The sequence below is a fragment of the Canis lupus genome, chromosome 1, assembly GCF_048164855.1.
Source record: "Canis lupus baileyi chromosome 1, mCanLup2.hap1, whole genome shotgun sequence".
Lineage (NCBI taxonomy): Eukaryota > Metazoa > Chordata > Mammalia > Carnivora > Canidae > Canis > Canis lupus.
The window spans coordinates 33440121-33456970 of record NC_132838.1 but is presented as its reverse complement, the minus strand read 5'-3'; the positions used below and the strand labels follow the sequence as shown (position 1 = coordinate 33456970).

The 16850-nt window shown below is 35.7% G+C and overlaps 1 long non-coding RNA gene across 1 annotated transcript in view; it reads right to left on the bottom strand.

The window, feature by feature from the left end:
* The window catches only part of LOC140633351 (uncharacterized), a 43184-nt gene that overhangs the window by 12532 nt on the left and 13802 nt on the right, over positions 1 to 16850 (bottom strand). Inside the window, exons 2-3 of the long non-coding RNA XR_012030967.1 lie at positions 6768 to 6862; positions 926 to 1032 (exon numbers count right to left, since the gene is read on the bottom strand). This is a non-coding gene — a long non-coding RNA (uncharacterized lncRNA). The remainder of the gene's footprint in view (positions 1 to 925; positions 1033 to 6767; positions 6863 to 16850) is intronic.

Here is a 16850-nt window from a genome sequence, read left to right as displayed (position 1 = left end):
GTAAAAGAACTGTTTACTCTTCCAGAAATGATCCTGCTCTAGATCGCACCATGGTATGCTCTGACCTCATTTGTTTCATTCCCAGCAAAGACTCACCATGCTCCTATCTAAATTAAATAGTCCATCTCTGATACCCACATCTTCCCTTATTGTTGGATATTTTTTTATTTTTTCTTCACCAACTAATACACTTTATATTTTTACTTAGTCCTCTGCATGTTATGTTGTGTATCTTCTAATTCACTATAACCCATCTTCTCAAAAGACAAAGACTATCCTGACTTCAATAGCCATTTATTTTGTCAGATTTTGAGCTTGATGTACATAGAATCACACAGGAAGTACTGTCTTGTATCTGATATTTCTAGGGTGCAGTGTCTGAGTCATAATAGAATATTCTTTGTTACTATACCAGTTAACTTTTACCACTAGGTAGGAGACCTACTTCGTGATGAACTAGTCCATATGCTTCTGACATTTAGTGAAATCCAAAGAACATGATGGTTGTCTGGCTAACCTACATGGTAATATGAATGACTCTACTCCTTGCTCTTAAACCTCAGCAGATCCAATGTTGCTGGAAGTGCCAGAATGTTGTATGGAGCCCACTGATGTCTCAGTGAGAGGATCATAGCAATGTTGCCAGGGTTTTGATAGAAAATCACATTAGGGCTTATAAATGGGATTACATAACAGAATGGCCATGGTACACAAAAATTATATTTGACCTAGTGTTATAAACCTCTCATCTCTAAGACCAATCAGAATATAGCCACTGCTTGGTCAGAGCTGAACAAAACCTGAGTTTCTAATACAACACCCTACTTCAGGAGCAACCACCCCTCCCCACATGGCATGTTGATTCCATTGGACCCTTATTTTATGGAGGAGTTAACAACTTGTCTTTATTAAAACAAACACTTACAGTGGATGAAGATTCCTTCCTGGCCACAAAGCTAATGACAGCAGCACCAACAGTGCCTTCCTTGAATATCATCTTCACTCTAATAAATCCTGTCAAGATATCTATTACTAAAAAGCAAAGAAAAAAACTAATTTTACCACAAGAGAAGTAAGGCAATGCACTGATATTCATAGAATATTGGAGGTTTTGCATGTGGGAGTATATGAAATTTCCTTGAGAGAGAATGCAGAGGGAGATAAAGAATATAAACACAACATCCTAGAAATACAAACCTGCAATGAAGAAAGGGAGAAAAAAGTTAGTGTGAAAGTTGGAAAATACAGAACATCATATCTTGAAGTGAAGGGAATAGAAATACAATGGAATATTACTCACCCATAAAAATGAGTGATAACGTGTCATTTGCAACAGCATGGATAGACCTGGTGGGTATTAGGCTAAATGAAATAAGTCAGACAGAGAAAAGCAAATACAATATGATTTCACTAATTTGTGGAATTTAAGAAATAAAACAAATGAACAAAGAAAGAAAGAGACAAAAAAACCTCAGACTCCTAAAGACAGAGACTAAGCTGGTGGTTGCCAAGGGGAAAAGGAATAGGGGATGGGTGAAATAGATAAAGGGGATTAAGAGGTGCAAACTAGTAACAAAATTAGAAACATAGATGGAAAGTATGGCATAGGGAATATAGTCAATAAGATGGTAATAGCATTGTTTGGTGACAGATGGTGACTACACTTATCATGGTGAGCACTGAGTAATGTAAAGAATTGTTAAATCTTTATATTGTACTCTTGAAACTAATATAGCACTGTATGTTAATTATACTTCAATAAAAACAAACAAAACAAAACAAAAAACTTGGGTTGTCAAAATGACTTTACAGCAATGTAAGTTTTGCATATAAGAACTGTTTTGCCTTGTAATTTTAGATTGAATTCATTAAAAAAAAGTCATCAAGTCTGCAGTAAAAACTAATTTGAAAAGCCATTCAGTGTTGCATAGCAGTGGTTGAAAATAGTTAAAAAAAAAAAATCCACGGGTCAAAAGTAATGCAAAATGAAACAGAAACCAAGGTTGAGGAATGGCTTTTAGATTTATCAATATTGTTGTATGGGCTATGCTACAGTTTAAGGAATATGGTAAATAATTTGAACAACTCATGTAGATGTTAATAAAGAATTCCATGTTTCTGGGATGCCTGGGTGGCTCAGGGGTTCAGCGTCTGCCCTTGGCTCAGGGCGTGATCCTGGGATCCGGGATCAAGTCCCACATGGGGGGCACTGCAGGGAGCCTGCTTCTCCCTCTGCCTATGTTTCTGTCTCTCTCTCTCTTGGTGTCTCTCATGAATAAATAAATAAATCTTAAAAAGATAAAAGAATTCCATGTTTCTGATTATATTAGCTTGGTAAACTGCCATAATAGAGAGGCTTGTTTAAACAACAAAAATTTCTTTCTTATAGTTCTGAAATGTAGATGTGCAAGGTCAAGGTGTCTGCAGGTTTGGTTTCTTTTGAGGCCTCCCTCCTTGGCTTGCAGATGGCCACCCACCCTCTTGCTATCTCCTTAGAGTCATCTCTCTGTGCAACCTACCCTTGGGGTCTCTCTTTGTTTTCTATTCCTCTTTTATAGACACTAGTTGAATTGGATTAGAGCCCACTCTTGCAGCTTCATTTCATTATTATTTTTAAAGATTTTATTTTTTATTTACTTATTTATCTTCAAGATTTTTATTTATTTATTCATAAGAAACACACACAGAGAGAGAGAGAGAGAGAGAGAGAGAGAGAGAGACATAGGCAGAGGGAGAAGTAGGCTTCATGTATCAAGCCTGATGTGGGACTTGATCCTGGGACCCCAGTACCTGGCCCTGAGCCAAAGGCAGATGCTCAACCGCTGAACCACCTAGGTGTCCCGATTTTATTTATTTGACAGAGAGAGAGAGAGCAAGACCACAAGCAGGGGGAACAGGAGAGGGAGAAGCAGGCTCTCAGCCAAGCAAGGAGCCCAATACAGGTTCTGTCCCAGGACCTCAGGATCATGATCTGAGCCGAAGGCAGATACTTAACCAACTGAACCACCCAGGTGCACCTACAGCTTCATTTTAACTTACTTACTTGTTTAAAGGCCAAACACCAAATATAGTTACATGCTGAGCTACTGAAGTTTGGAGCTGCAACATATGAATTTTGGAGGAATGCAAGTCAGGCCCTAAGAAGGATTTTATTTTGGATATATCCAGATTTCCTGGAGAGCTTGTAGTCAGCTAGTTATTCATTAATCCTTTCTATCAATTAAAACAAAAATTCTTTCAACTACTGGGCTTAATTTTTATTCTGTTTGTGATGGATTCTAACAGTCATCCAATTCCTATCACTGTAAAAATGTGATTGCTAGAAATTGAAAAACCTCTCAGATGACTTGTAAAGAAGTTTCCTATCTCCAACCCCTATCACCAAATGGCCAAAATATCTTGATGCTTGAAGTGTATACAGCAGTTGTTATATATGTTGCTCTTCTTCCCAAGACATTCTGGAGACTCTTTCCCTGTGCCATGAACAATTTTTTCTGAAGTTTTAATGATACATCTGGTATGTGCACATGCTGGGGATGGGGCATACAGATAAAGCATTTTTAACAAGAACGCTGAGGTATCCACAGGATCACCCTGCAGTGTAGTACATTGAAGCAGAGGAGACACTACCTCATTATGTTAGAACTTCAGAGCCTAAAAGCATATCACAAGTGAATCAAATTAACTTTCCATTGCCATGTAAAGCATGGTATACTGACAGTTGAATAAAACTATTAATGGAAAGAATGCATGATATCAACTTGGTTAGAATTATATAAAAATTTAATTTTAGGTTTAAAGCCCAGATGGGAAAATAAACATATTGAGAGATTAATGTGAATCTGCTGGCAATATTCTCATAGTCACTACTGTCAGAGACTTAAAAAATGTATAATAATCAAATATGTATTTGAATTAGGTTTGAGTCTGAAGAGACCTTTTCTTTTTTCTTTTATTTCTAGTTAGTTTTGATTTCCTGAAGGTCAGAGAATATTTGGGCTAACTTCTGGTATTGGATTCCAAATGAACTCATACACCCGTTTTTTGAAATGAGTCATAAGCACATAGCTGGAGAAGGCCTAGCTAACAATATGAAAAGAAGAAAAATATGAAAAGGAGCATTAGCACAAGATAATGATGAGGAAGAAAACTGGAAACACAAAGTGGTATTTTTAGATACATTACATTGTAAGCTGATTTAATTTGTGGTGAAGCTATGCTCCAGGATTTTATGATTCAGAGAAGAGTAATTTTCCTTCCTCTTTTCTTTTTAAAGATTTATTTTTTATTTATTTATTTATTTATTTATTTATTTATTTATTTATTTATTTATGAGAGAGATAGAGAGGGAGTAGAGGAAGGGGCAGAGGGAAAGAATCTCAAGCAGAATCCACGCTAAGCACAGAGCCTAACATGGTGCTTCATCTCAAGACTGGTAGATCATAACCTGAACTGAAATCAAAAGTTGGACACTCAACCAACTGGGCCACCCAAACACTACTCCTTTCCCCCCTTTTTTTGTGAAAGTATTGGTCAAGCCTCAAAAGTAATACTCATTAGCTGAAAAGGTTCTGAAGCCTCTATTCTGGTCCTCTAATTTTTTTCTGTTATTCTTCTATTTTTCCTCTCTTCCATTATCTTTTAATGTGACTTTAGGCAACCTATCCTGTTTGCCTCAATTTCTCTGCAAAAAAAAATCACTTCAACTGCTTCATCTGCATCCTAATTTTCACTTATAATATTATTAGGCACTTCCTCGTTCTATGATGCATGAAAAATATGGAATAGTCAACCAACGAAAAATACTCCCTAAATAGGGCAGCCAGGTGGCTCAGTGGCTTAGTGCCACCTTCAGCCCAGGGCCAGACCTTGGAGACCTGGAATCGAGGCCCACGTCATGCTCTCTGCATGGAGCCTGCTTCTCCCTCTGCCTGTGTCTCTGCCCCCTCTCTCTCTGTCTCTCATGAATAAATAAATATATCTTTTAAAAAAATACTCCCCAAATAAAATATATCATTCCTGGTTATAAGAAGTTTCATAGTCAAAAAGAGGAGGAAAAATACAGTTCTGTATTTATTATAAAAGAATCTTTCCCCAAATAATACTGAGCAAAAACAGTTTCTTCCCAATTTCAAAGGGAATATGAATTCATTACCGTGTGTCATACGCTGTGCTCTTTATTTTCTCTTTTAATAGTCTGAACACTTTTTAAGCCAGTTATTATTATATTCATTGTATAAATGAGGGACTGAATTCCCAGAAAATTTGGGTAACTTGCCCAAACTGACATGGCCAGAATTGCTCTGAGGGAAACAAAACAAACAAACAGAAACAAAAACCAGTTTTAATAGTGTGCTTCCTATTGTTTTCCTTAGGTTTTATGACTTTAGTTATATATTTGACAAGTACTAAATATGTATTAAATCAAACACTGGAGAGCAGCTCAAATGGTTTAGTGAACGAGGCCCTAGCTTTTCCATCTTTTAAGGTAATTTTGAGGGCATAGAGATGAATTAACCTAAACCAATGTTTTGTTCCCAACTTTCACTCTCCTATCCCTCAAAAATAAGTCCTCTCTCTGTGTCTTTACCCATTATTGGTACAAGGATGAAAAAAGAAAAAAAAAAAAAACACACAGTGATTTTAAAATGACATTTGTTACCATGTGTGCCTATCTTACAATCCTGTTTCCAGGAATTAAATAAAAGCATACATAAAGAGTTTCATATTCTCAGTACCTAGTAAGGTGTTGCAGATTCCTCCTAAATGTTTACTGGATTGAACCAACACCCATAAAGGTTGACAGAAGAGCTGAAGAGAAGAAAACGACAAATAAAAAGTAGGGGAAGGGATGCGTGGACATAAGGTGGTAGTTTCAAAGTGCTGTAAATACCTCAAAGAAAGCTGTTGTGCTAAATGCAAAACTATGGTAATCCCACCAGCACCACCACTATTTCTTGTTTTCAACTCACTCCAGCAGCCTTCAAAGGTGAGAAGAGCTTTGCAGCTCCTAAGGATGAGGTGTGGAGTCACACTTTCCTGGCACCGGTGGTCTAATTACTCTGAGCATGTGACAAACTCCAGACCATCCCTGCACTAATGGGCAGCAGGCAGTAACTCAAAAAGGGGAAGGAAAGGGTGCAGAGTGGGAACAAAAAAACGAAAGTAGCCCTGTGCTCTGCATATGCCTCAGCGCTTTGTTGCTGTTGCTCTAGCAGACTGTAGAATTCAGACTGTTCCTTCTTCTCTCCTTATATAGACATGGCACAGTTTCAAAAATAGCCTGTGCTTTTTTAGACCTTTAAAGACATCATCAATCATTGTCTTCTATGGTAATGCTTCAATTACCCAGGAGGAAAAAAAAATACAGTAGCCATGGAAGTGACGTCCTGATGTGCTGAAAATCCCAACTAAGAAAGGGCAGTGTTTGCATATTAGCCATGTAAGCAGTGTAAGAACTGTGATGAACCATTAATAAGCCTCTCTCATGCTTTCTAAGTATTCAGGAAATGTGCTGCCTGACAGGCCAGATCTTTATAGGATTAGCTTAATGGTTTGTCACTTTCTGCATTGCTTGCTGCCCTTCCTCCCTTTTTATGCTGAACAATATTGCACTGAGCTTTCTGTGTGGCCATATAAACCCAGTGCTTCTCCATGATAAGCACCCCCATTTTAGGCACTTACAGTTCATCCATGTTAAATGACATCCAGCAAAAGTGAAACCCTGCAGCCGTCACCCTCTTCTGCAAACCTAGTTGATTTCTTACCTCCAAGGTGGTTTCAAATTGGCCATCCCCAGGTGATCGCCAGAATAATGAATACCCAAAGGTGATGCTCCCTTCGCTCCATACCATTTGTATCTCTGGAAAATGAACACATGCAACATGCAACGTCGGCCGGGAGAGGCATACAGGTGCAGCTTTTTTGAATGCAGCTTATGTCAGGCTCCCATATGGTAGTCAAGGAGTTCCAACACATGTTAGAAAAAAAAAAGCCATAGGATAAAAAAAAATTTTTAATCACACTGAGGTGCTAGTGTGACCTACTTCTGCAGCAAAGAAATGTGTGAGTGTTTATAATTAAAATAAGGTATTTTTCTATAGCTCCTCATGGCAACAACAAAAAATAATTATCATTTACAGAAAAAGGTGAACTGTGGTTTGGAGTGTCTAATGAATATTAAGAGGACAGGTTCCATCTATTGATATTTTCATTGATATTTACGCATACCAACTAAATGTATACTGTGGCATTATTTTCAATATGAAAGATTTCACACTGCGATAAGCCTGTAATTAGAGTTTTCAGATTATCATCTGTGACTGCTTTATGATAAGTACACCAATTCCCTTGAAACATTTGTGGTGCCTACTGCCTGCACCACTGATTTTATGAAGGTTCACAATCTGTGAACACCACAGAATTTAAACTCTCTTTATATGCCATGCAAACCCCTAATATATACCACCACAAAATCACATTAGATCGCTCCTTACTCCTGAACACATATACACATATTATTTATAGTGCGTTAGGGTTCCTTTTCCAATCGTTTTCATTTGCCTCAAGGGATTGATAATGGGATAAAGAGCTTTTCACTACTCAATCACATATTATGAACCTCATTTGACTCTGTAATGACCAATAATGCTCAGTTTGAAAATATTGTTGACTGCAATCCATTTTCTCCTTGAATTTCTGCTATGTTTAAATAAACTGTATTTTGAATATTATGAGATATTTTTCATGATAATAATGTTTTGGATTTTAATAATTGGCTGGGAAATTGTGAAGATATAATTCACTTTATTTTAGATCTTGATTATTTATATTCTTTAAATTGTAAAATCAGGGATGCCTGGGTGGTTCAGCGGTTGGGCATCTACCTTCGGCTATGGGCATGATCCTGGGTCCAGGAATGGAGTCCCACATCAGGCTCCCCGCTCGGAGCCTGTTTCTCCCTCTGCCTGTGTCTCTGCCTCCCTCCCTCTCTCCCTCTCTCCCTCTCTCCCTCTCTCTCTCTCTCTTTCTCTCTCTCTCTATGTCTATCATGAATAAATAAAATCTTTTTTAAAAAATAAAAATAAAATAAATAGTATAATTAGAATGAGAAATAATTAACCCACATCATATAAGCATATATATCACCAAGATCTCTTACCTAAACAAAGCCAACCACAGCTCAATATCTATCCCAGTACACATACTATGAGCAAACATAATTCCCTACTAAAAATTAAAATACTAAAAGTCTGTCCTAAATGCTAAAAAGCCAAAATATTTTTTGGAATTGTATTCAAAGAAAGTACTAATTCAGTTGGTGGGCTTCTACAGGGATTTGAGATCTAAAAGTCACATAAAATTGATAAGAAAATCAAAATAGATTTCACGTAACAGACTAATACAGATATAGATATATAAAAATAGGAGATGGGAAGCCCGTGTGGCTCAGTAGTTTAGGCTGCCCTCAGCCCAGGGTGTAATCCTGGGGTCGCGGGATCGCGTCCCATGTAGGGTTCCCTGTATGGAGCTTGCTTCTCCTTCTGCCTGTGTCTCTGCCTCTCTCTCTCTCTCTCTCTCTCTGAATAAGTAAAAAAATATAATAATAATAATCTTTAAAAAAAAAAAAGAACGGAAAGAAGGAAGGAAGAAGATAGATAATCACTCTTTCATGAATTTGGAAAGGATAGAGACGCCTGAGTAGCTCAGCGGTTGAGCATCTGCCTTTGGCTCAGTGTGTGATCCCACGGTTCCAGGATCCAGTCCGGCATCCACTCCCTGCATGGAGCCTGCTTCTCCCTCTGCCTATGTCTCTGCCTTCCTCTTTCTCTCTGTGTCTCTCATGAATAAATAAATAAATAAAATCTTAAAAAAAAAAGAATTTGGGAAGGATAAACCAGGAGGCCAGTGGAGGAAAGATCCAAGATTCTATAAATACTATGAATTATTGCATAAATAACGTCTAAGATTCCATCATTTATTACAGAATGCATCTCAGTGATTTCTATTAGATTCACAAATCTTCCCTGGAGTTGTCAGGAAAGACGTGTCAAGGCCAGATCCATAAGTGAATAGAGATGAGAAAATTTCCCCACTTATGGTCCCAAAATAAGAAAAGGAGACTTGTTAAAACCAATCTAAAGCTTAAGAAACATAGCCAAACCTTTGTCAAGCTAGAACCATCTCTTTGAAAAGTGACACTTTGTGATTCTCAGGGTTTCACCTCTCCTGGTTCCATCTTGATCAGCACTGACTTGTCAATGACAAGAAAGAATCCAATGGAGGATTAAAGTGTGAGCCAAATAGGATGAACATTAAAAAAAGAAAAAAGAAAAAAGAAAGAAAGATGCCAGAGACAGGCAAAAGAGGAAGATGGTATACCAACTACAAACAGTCCATGGGATATGTAATTAGATCAGAAACTCAAAAAGAATGTAAAAGGGGCCCAAAGTGGTAAAGAGTTGTGAATCAAGGCTGCTGTTATTTGTCTCTGGGGTCTCTGGCATGGAGACTGGGCCTTCATCAAAACAAGAGCTACTTCACTTTGTTGCAGTATGGGATTACAACTCATCATAAACATTCAATTACTAAATAATAGGGCATTCATTGTAGACAAAGGTTGGCAGGAACATGATTTAGTAGAAATGGCCAAGGCAGAAACATGGGGAAAAGGGCAATCAGAGATGCTGAAGCCCTAGTATAAATGTGTGAGTGGATTTAGTGGCAGCCAATTCACGTATAAAAACGGAATCATGAAAAAAAGATAATTTTTAGATATTTAGATCCTGGTAGGCTTCTCAGTAATGAAATGTATTTTACTTTATTTAGATATCAGAGTCTTTTTGAAATATGTAAAATTTTAGAAGAGATGATTAAAGCAGCATGGCATTATGTTGATAAATACATGCACATGCACACACATGCACACACACACACATTTAATCTCTACTCAAATCCCTGTTCTTCAATTTTGTTTTCCTTCTTACAACCAGAAAAGATTTCTATGATTACTGGTTGATAAAATGGTCAAATTTTTTTTTCTAATTTTTCCCAAGTTGAAAATGAACAGAGTTATGTAAATATGTTTATTTCCTTCTAATGTCTAGCTGGTAGGACAAATTAATGGTTTATTGGTTTAAACAGAAGAAATATGGACTTGATAAATCTTTTACTCAAGATCATTTTCTGGATAATAGTCATAGATTTTTTAAATTGTAGATATCTCTATAAATAAGTTTAAAGTGAAAATGATTTCTTTACAATTAGAAAAAGAAAAAAAGGGCATTTTGCTCCAGTTTTCTGAGGACACTGTTTTTCTACTTAGGTTCTTTGTCTCTGTGCCAGGCACTCAGGAACACTTAAAAAATGTTTAGGGGTGACATATATGTCAGCAGACCCCTCAAAAGTCAAGAAAGTTCTGATGGTGGTTTTCCTAGGGTCAGTTCTTGTACTTAATGTTCATCTGCTGATAGATTATATTTTATTTCTTTGGATTTATTCCTTGTTTTTTGGCAGATTGTTTTCTGAATTATCCTTTGATCATTGAGTAAATTAGATTTGTTTTCTAGTTTCACATATTATCCATCTGTTGCATGAAACAAATTATATTAATTCACATGTATCTCTCATTCAAAAATTTGATTTCCTTTTATAAATTTTGCCATTTACAAATTAGTTGTCTAAGAACACTAAATATGAGCTTGACTCTCAGTTTAAAAGTTTCTATTTTGAAAATAGAATGTGATAACTATCTATACCGTTTAGCCAAATATCCTTTCCTGTTTGTTTGTATTAACATTTATGAGGGTAAACAATGCAAAATATCTTGCATATCACAATACTCGAACAGAGGTTTTACTTTTTTTTTACAGTATTCACTAGAGAGAGTAAGCACACATACATTTAACAATTTTAAGATTTTTCTTAATTTTGGACTTTACCAACAAAACCCCAAACAAACAAACAAAATGTTAAAAGTGTAGTTGAAAGGAAATCTGGAATATGAAGCATATGAAACAAACATCACTTTATTTTATTTTTAATTTGATATTATTAAGTTTGTTGAGAAGTTAAACCTAAAAGAATAGTGTTTACTTTTCAAAATATTATATTTGTTATAATAAATATTAGACTTAATAATCTAATCCCTGCAACAATCAAAAGCATAATTTTTTTGAGGGAAAGCAAAATAAAATCACTACATTCTAATAAATTCTGAGCTTTCATTGACTCCATTATACAAGTAACGTGATTAAAAGCTACTTGATTAAAAACTCAGAACCACTTGTGTTTTTCATGAACCTAGAATACTCAAAGGAAACACTATATGGTTTTAGACATAGCAAAAAAAATTAATATTTTATTTATTTATTTATTCATGAGAGACAGAGAGAGAGGCAGAGACATAGGCAGAGGGAGAAGCAGGACTGCATTCCAGGACCCAGGGATCATGACCTGAGCCAAAGGCAAATGCTCAACCACTGAGCCACCCCAGGGCTCAACAGAGTACATTTTTAAAATCTGATATTTGACACAATTGTCTATTCATTGTTTTAAATTATGGGTTGTAAGTTGAATAAAGACACCTTCTTATTTTTTACACTATTAGAACCTATGGTTTTTGGAACTCCAGGAAATACACAACAGAATTGATTGAAGCCCAATTTTTTCTTTTTAACTAAGTGTACATATACACACATATACACACAAATCAGTCACCTCTGAAGAGTAGTTAGTAAGAATTCTGCTTTCACTAAGCAACACTATATATTTAATCTGAAGTTTGTTTCCATATTCTTCAATCAGTTGAAAAATTACCAAACTTAAAAGTTTCTTTCCACAGAATCAGAAAATTAACTCCACCTACTATAATGCTTGTCAGGTCAGCTAACACCTCTAGTTCTAATAATAATTTATCTATATAAAGTACTAAGGTGATTGAGAATGTAGATGTATTTATGGTTTTTAATTATTTAAAAGCATTCACTGAACACAAAATAAAATGAATGCTGATAAGAAACCTGGCTTTTTTTTTCTTTTTTGATTTGTAATCAGAATAAAAAAGAGACAACCAATTAACTAATCAGTTTAAACATGCTGTGCACTAAGGGAAACATGTTTCATTAATTAATTTAATACAAAGTTAGCTCACGTTAAAAATATTTTAACAAAAATATTCTGTACTTTTTTCCTTTGAATTTGACAAGTGTGCAAAATCTCAAAGTTCAGACTTTTTTAGACACTCTTCTCAGGATACTGAAGATTACCTACAGTAGGCTTCCATGATATAATTCATAGGAAAGCTGATTTTATATCTTCACAATGGTACAACTAGACAGATGACCATGCTTAAAAACATGTCGATTAAAACATTGCTACTTGAAGAAATTGTAGACATATTTGTTCCAAACTGGTGCTTCAAAAAATTTGGAATATCCAACATTGAGAATTTCCTTAAAAAAATCCATAAATTCTAAAAGTTTTAGTCTAATAGGAAATTTTAAAAATATTTACCTTCAGGAGCACCTGGGTAGCTCAGTTGGTTAAGCATCAGACTCTTGGTTTTTGCTCAAGTCATAATTTCCAGGTCATGAGATCAAGCCCCATGTTGGGCTCCACACTCAGCATGGAGTCTACTTAAGATTTGCTCACTCCTTATCCCTCTACCCACCCTCAATCACTTGCATTCTCTCTCTCTCTCTCTCTCTCGAGAGAGAGAGAGAGAGAGAGAAAGAGAGAGATAGCATGAGTAGGGAGGAAAGGGAGAAGCAGATGTGGGGCTTGATCCCAGGATCTGGGATCATGATCTGTGCCAGAGGCAGATACTTAATCAACTGAGCCACCAGGTGCTCCAATAAACAAATCTAAAAATATATGTATTTACTTTGAAATGTGCCTTTAATATAACAATCATGAATATTATTGAAAAAATAGCAGTACTGAAGAGTCATTTTTTTTTAAAGATTTTATTTATTTATTCATGAGAGAAAGAGAGAGGCAGAGGGAGAAGCAGGCTCAATGCAGGAAGCCCGATGCAGGACTTGATCCCTGGACTCCAGGATCACGCCCCAGGCCCAAGGCAGGCGCCAAACCGCTGAGCCACCCAGGGATCCCCGAAGAGTCATTAATTTGAACATTATGCGAATCCATTGTATGATACATTCTTTGATTAAAGTACTTGTTAAACTTTGAATTCTCGGGCTGCCCGGGTGGCTCAGCAGTTTAGTGCCGCCTTCAGTCCAGGGAGTGATCCTGAGACTCCAGATTGAGTCCCATGTCGGGCTCCCTGCATGGAGCCTACTTCTCCCTCTGCCTGTGTCTCTACCTCTCTCTCTCTCTCTCTGTGTCTCTCATGAATAAATAAATAAAATCTTAAAACTACAAAAACAAAACTTTGAATTCTCTGTGAGAAATCAGATAGATGGTGGATGGATGCATAGATAAAGAAACAGAGGTATAGAACAGCCAGTTTGCTATACTGGAAAATATGTATTTCTAAAATTACTCTGTTGTGCAGAAATCACACAATAAAAACCACAAGGCATATGAGAAAAGATAAAGTTAAGACTACAACATTCAGAAACTTTGTTAGTAACAGGCACACAGTCACACATACACAGAATAAAAACCTATTAAAATAATGTACTGTTTTTCACATACGGAATGATTAACAGATACATAAATATTACAATTATTTTGGCACTTTTTCCTTGAAAGGACCAGAAGTTTGCTTGGGGAAGAGGGTGTGAAAGGGATTGCAGTTTGTGATTAGCATGAATTGGTAGAAGGAGGATTATGTGAAATCTGATGGGAAGTTGTAACACCAGCTGGGGAAGTGTGGCTCACAACACCACAGTAAACAGAAATAGTTGGGAGATGTTTGAGGCATGTGTATATGTATTTCGTGTATTCCTATGCAGGTCAGCTCAGCTGGGTACAGCTTTTTTTTTTTTTTTTTTTTTTTCTTTTTTTCTGTTTTCAAGTAGTGTTTCTTGGAGAATAAATTGTGCAGAAACAAAAGCAAAATTTGCAGTATGCTCAAATTGTCCCCTAATATATCAAATGCGTTGGAACAAGTCCATGTTTTTAGAACAAGTGTTGGAACAGAACTGACCGCGCATTTCTTGAAAATAATTTCTAAGATTCATAGGTAATGGTGTAAAAACCTTAGGATAATTGAATCAACACATTTAAAATCCTCCGATGCCTAAATGAAGAGTTGGCAAACTTTTTCCATAAAGGCCCAGATAGTAAATATGTATTGCTTTGCAGAAGATAGGGTCTCTTTTGCAATTACTTAAATATGAGTAGTGATGCAAAAACAGGCACAGTCAAGGCGAAATGAACAAGTATGACTATGTTAAATAAAACTATTTACAAAAATAAATGCAGACAAAAGTTCTTACATGTTTGCTTCTTATTTTTATATGCTATAGAAGGCTATAACTGAGACGTGTGCTAAACTGACATATTTTTTGACACTTTAAGAAGTTATAAAAAGGATGGACGTGACTGACAAAAGTTTCACCTCTATTGTAATATTCTCTAGCCTGCTAAAATCCTACATACGACAGTTTATACCATTTTGTCCCTCAAATAGAAGTTGAAAGTTACTTTATTAAAATTTACAAGTAATAGTGATTGAGGCTATTCTAGAAGCAATGGTGATATCAAAATACAACTATTTATATATGATAACTGAGTTTATTTTTCAAGGAAAAGGAGGGAAAGTTTGTGCCCAAATAGTATCAATTTATCTAAAATATGAGAAAGCATAGCAAAGGACAAAACCTGAATATTTTTTCAAGTTGTACAGGGTTTGGGTAAATGTAATTTCATTTTTCTTATTTGTAATGGGTAAGTCTGTAAAAAAGTTAAGAAATAGGTTTAATTTTTTTAACATGTCCTACTTTGGGGCTTATTGACAAGATAATTGTGTAAAATTGGAGAGAGAAACATGAAATATTTACTGGAAGGCACTATGTTGATATCTACATAGAATTTGTCTTTTTTCTTATTAGAATAGTAAATTGGTCTTAGAAATCTCAACATGGGCTAATGAAAAGTATTCCTTTAAAAAAAGAAAGATTTTACTTATTTATTCCTATGAGACTCAGAGAGAGAGGCAGAGACAAAGGCAGAGAAAGAAGCAGGCTCCAAGCAGTGAGCTCGATGTGGGAATCAATCCTGGGACTCCGGATCATCCCCCGGGCTGAAGGCAGATGCTAAACCACTGAGCCACCCAGGAGTCCCATGAAAAGTATTCCCTAAATCCTAACTAATATATGACTATCAAAGAGATAACAAATCTCACCTGAATGATTTCTTTGTTTTGTGGTGGCTAAATAGCAGTGCTTGATTATTTCAAAATATAACAATAATTTTTTAAAACATTATAAAATAATTTTAAAAAGGCTCCTCACTTGTGTTAATCCTTTTTTCACTTTAAAATATTGTCACTTTGATTAAATTGAAATGCAAGTAACTATTTCTCATGTGTCCATGAGCATATTTTATTTTTTTTAAAGATTATATTTATTTATTCATGACACACACACACACACACACACACACACAGAGGCAGAGACACAGGAAGAGGGAGAAACAGGCTCCCTGCAAGGACCCCCATGTGGGACTTGATCCCGGATCCCAGGACACGCCCTGAGCAAAGGCAGACACTCAACGATTGAGCCACCCAGGCTTCCCTCCATGAGCATATTTTAAGCAATCAATCAAATCTCCTGTCAATTCCTCTTTATTTCATAATATATAGTTACTTAAATGTTTCTCTTTTTTTCCTTGTGATAGACTTTTAAGATCTGCTCTCTTACCAACTTTCAAATATGCAATACAGTGTTATTAACTGTAGTCATCATGCTGTGCATTACATCCTCATGATTTACTTATAACTTGAAGTTTATAATTTTTCACCCCTTTCTCCCATTTGCCTCCAGCCCTGCCTTGGCAACCACCAGTCTGTTTTCTATCTTTGAGCTTGTTTTTTGCTCATAGTTTATTACATTTTTTTAAGATTCAACATATAAGTGAAATCATACTATATTTGTCTATACCTGATATATTTCACTTAGCATAATTCCTTCGAGTTCCATTAATATTACTGCAAATGGCCAGGTTTCATTCTTTTTTATGGCTGAGTAGTATACCATTATATATATATATATATATATATATATATATATATATATATATACACACACACACACACACACCATTATATATATAGTATACCATTATATATATGTATATATTATATATATAATATCCCTCACTTCTTCTTTATCCATTCATCCACTGATGGACACTTAGGTGTTTCCATATTTTGGCTATTGTAAATAATGCTGCAATGAACATAAGAATGTATATATCTTTTCAAATTAGTGTTTTTATTTTCTTTAGATAAATACCCAGAACAACTCCTGGATAATACGGAAATTCTATTTTTAATTTTTTGAGGAAAGCCCATACTGTTTTCCATAGTGGTTGTACCATCTACATGCTCGACAGCGCACAAAGGTATTCTTTTTCAATACATCCTTGCCAACACTTGCGATTTCTTGTCTTTTTGATACTAGCCATACTAAGAGATGTGAGATGATATCTCATTGTGGTTTTGATTAGTGTTTCCCTGATGATTAGTGATGTTCAGCATTTTTTCCTGTACCTATTGGTCATCTCTATGTCTTCTTTGGGAAATTGTCTTTTCAGTTCCTCTGCCCATTTTCTAATCAGATCATTTGTTTTTATGCTATTTTGCTGTATTGATTCTTTATATATTATGGATGGTAAGTGCTTATCAGATACTACCTTATTTGCAGATATAATTTCCCATT